The 3,748-nt window shown below is 46.1% G+C and overlaps 1 long non-coding RNA gene across 1 annotated transcript; it reads right to left on the bottom strand.

Moving 5' to 3' along the window:
- Positions 1 to 1,381: 1,381 nt before the first annotated feature.
- On the bottom strand, positions 1,382 to 3,119 carry LOC126526019 (uncharacterized). Its single transcript, XR_008611136.1, has 3 exons — positions 3,051 to 3,119; positions 2,833 to 2,910; positions 1,382 to 1,496 (listed from the first exon to the last, which is right to left on the bottom strand). It is a non-coding gene; the product is annotated as an uncharacterized lncRNA (long non-coding RNA).
- Positions 3,120 to 3,748: the final 629 nt, after the last annotated feature.

Genomic DNA, 3,748 nt, shown 5'->3' with positions numbered 1-3,748 from the left:
CTGCGGGAGCTCTAAATAAACGTCAGGTATGAAAACATCAACTAGGCCATCTGTATAGCATACTTGGAGGTCACCGATCTAACCACGTGAAAAATATGCATCATTTAAAATATGTGAAAAAAAAATGAGAAAGGTAACTTAACTTTGTTTCATTACAACACACTGACGCCGGCAACAAACACCCAGCTGTCTACCTTTTAACTCGTTTTACTAACACAAGTGGCACACATTATAAAAACTTGCGGCAAAGCTCCATTCAGAAGTGTTTGAGGATATACGTGACACGTTTACTATATAATTATTTTCGCTAGTGTTTTGGCTCTCGGTGCACTTTCTTGGCCTTCACAATTGTGCGCATAGTGCATGAATCGGATTAAACGCTGAGAAAAGAAGCGCGTACACAGCCTACAATCTTCCACTGACAAATTTGCCGCAACCGGCCACCTGAGTTCAAATACTTTAATGTAACGCGAGGAGGCACTTTTGGTCTGTCAGAAAAAAAAATGCTGCAGATCCAACGAGTTGGAATCTACCTACAGCGAAGGTTTGTGTGAGTACATAAAGAGTCGAAATACAAGTTTTTGTCTTTTTTTCCTCCGCACAGCCGCGCCACCGCCGCGGATGAGCGGCGGTGGCGGTGACGGTGCGCGCGTGGGGGTGACGGTGGCGGTGACGTCGCGCACGTCCTCCGCTGTGATTGGTTTGCCTGTTCGGCTAGAGAACATTTACGCATCGCCCACGGTCACGAAAGCCCGGCGAGGAAGTGACGCCACAAAGGAACAAAAAACGACACAACTGTCGGATGCCCGCAGGACTTTATTCGTCGTTACTGCGAACTTCTATCGCAAGATAAAGTGAAGGTACGAGTTCTGGCGTTTTCGTCACTGTCAGCGACAACGGTTTCGTCCTCCGTGACACCCACCAAGGCTTTTGGACAAACATCGCCTCCGGGATGCCCGCGACACATGTCTAACACGGCAAAGCCTTTTACGGACTGCCTGTTGACGCACCACACGACTTCGAAGACCACTTGCTTCACACGCCTGCACAGCTGCACCAATCGCCTTCGTAACGCTTGCGACTAGTACGCCGTAATCGCACTGAATGCGGAACTAACAGCTTTCTAAATCAGGAGAAGCAGGGCGGTGCAAAATGCACAGTGGCAACTGCCAGCTCACTGCTCTTACGGGAGTCGAAGTGGCACAGGCTGCGGAGAGCACGGCGAGCGGGCGAAAAGATTTAAAGAAAGAATAAAAGGTCCCGAATGTAACGGGAGGCGCGTTATGAGGCCAAAAATTTCTGAAGGAAAAATAGATCGCGTTATATTCGTGCGAGTGCGGTATTACGACGACGAGTGATACGCAGGCAGGACTCGCCTCGAAGTCGGAGTGGGAGAGATTGGAACCTTCGAAGTTGCACATGCTTAGGTTGGCCCCCCTGAAGATTACGTGCTGCAGTTCCAGCAAGGACAGGTCGGCCCCTGATAAGTCTTTGTCCTGCGCATTACCAGAACGTCGGGAGCCCTCCGTTAAAGGGACCGCTTAAGAGACAGAAAAAAATAGTAAACCAATCTAAAATAATAAATCACGCAGTGACTCGAAATGCATAAAGCGACACTTTTGCCAATAACTGTTGCCGAAAGGAAGGGACTGACTTCAATGATGAACATAATTAACGCCACCAGTATGAATGCAAAAGGCTATTTTATTACCACAGTGCAGCGTGGCTGGATGAAGACAGAGAAGAAATTGACGTACACACCGATCGCTACTTTCAGCTACAAACTTTTATTGTGGAACGTGTCCAATATATTACGTAACCGGGCGATCGAAAACAAAAACAATGTCAGCACTTAGAGGCCCGCATAGAGGAACCGATATGTCTCCAACAGCGTAACCACAGCATGCTGTAGATGACGAGCTAGAGTGGTAACTCAAAAACCGCATTTATTTTTCCGATAGCGCCACCGAAGACATGCGCACAGTTTCTTTTTATTTTATTATCCTCAGGAGTATCTCTTCTCATTCTTCTTTGCATTCGATTCAAAATAGCTTTTTTTGTTTCAAAGACCGGTTCCAGTAATGCATGCCTAAAGAGCCTGAAATAAATGTTGCGGCATTATAATGATGCTTTTGTAGCCTCTAATTAGCACAACGGCCTCTCTGACTAATATACGGACCTTCGCGCGACAAAGGTATTGAACAAACAACGTGCTGCATGCAATGCACAAATCACGTGTTGTGCCTTGCGAAACAAGCGGTATTTGTTTTTTTTTTTTTTTTTGCGAATTGATATTCTTGCAGAGCCAGCGCTACCATTGAGGAACAGAAAAACTGCATCCGCTCCCGACCTTTTCTCTATCCTTTTCAGATTATGCGAGATGTTATGTGTGTAAGTTACGACAGCCACCTTCTATGGTTTGGCAGTGCTATTGCCCTCATTCCAATTGGCCCCGTACCCTCCACTGCCAAGGTCAACAGCCTCCAGGGGTAACCCAAATCAACCGGACGCTTGGCCTCACCTCACGAGTTTGTTTCAACCTCGCGGGCACATGATTTCATAAGATACATATAAAGACAAGATTTTATTACAACGTGCGTTTGGATGAGAATGGAAATACTGGCTTATTGCCTCTAGGTTCGTAACACCGGCGGACACTTCGTGATGACAAGTACACACCTAAGTCTGAAAAAAATCTGGCGACAATGTCAATATGCACTTCGTGCCGTTAACACCAAAACGGACAAAACATCAATATACGTGGCTAAGGTTTTCGCGACCTCGTAATTTGCAGCACTCCTACATGTCCTTTGCTGCACAATTAAAGCTCACCTGGAAGCTTATTCGCGTGATTGACACTTTGCATAGAGCCCGCAGAACGTCCTGCCGAGTCATAGGACCGGGGCCTGCCTGCGCATATATAGCGAATGCATATATATATATATATATATATATATATATATATATATATATATATATATATATATATATTTCTGCACCCCACTATAGGTGGGGTGTAGCTAATCAGGCTAATGTATACTTTGGCTTACCTTCATCATACGCTCGATATCCGGAATCAGCGAATCGACTCCAAAGAACTTCGCCTCTTCGATTACGCCTGTGGGTAAGGGAAGGTTGCGCCGTATTGAGACACTCGACAAGTATCTCAGCATGAAAGTTCAAAAATTCCATCCACCCGAGTGTGTAGGAGGACGCTCAAAAGAATCCCCAATACCAGTATTCTGAAATAAACATTGGCCATTGAAGATAAACTCGTCTTGAATCTGGAATGGAACCTCTGACCACACCTCGCAGGTGCGGCTACCGTACAATTGCAGATGGCCAGGAAGCTAGCAAATGGCAGAGCGAGGCCAAATAACCGGACAACTCGAAGCCAAAGGAAACCGAATATGGCAAATCGGTTCTGCGGGAGCTCGAAAGGTGGAGGTAGGTTGAAAGGGCAAAAATATCATCTGTTCGCCAGTGGTGCTATCTGACAAGCTTTCCTTGTGAGAAACCCGTGCCGGGTTGCCTTTGCAGCTTCGTGCTACATTCGGATGGATCGGGAGTCGGGAGACTCGGGAGATGAATCTCGTGGCATAAAAACTGTCACTGTGTCTGTGGAGACAATATTTGTCGCAGGGTGCCAAGGACGGCCAAGAAACATCTCGGTCTGTTTTTTCAGTGTTGTCACAAGACTATACTAACAGTTGTTGTATTCAATAAACAAAATGATAAAAAAATAATA

This window comes from Dermacentor andersoni, chromosome 8, assembly GCF_023375885.2.
Source record: "Dermacentor andersoni chromosome 8, qqDerAnde1_hic_scaffold, whole genome shotgun sequence".
NCBI classification, from domain to species: domain Eukaryota; kingdom Metazoa; phylum Arthropoda; class Arachnida; order Ixodida; family Ixodidae; genus Dermacentor; species Dermacentor andersoni.
This window is presented reverse-complemented; position numbering and strand designations above follow the sequence as displayed.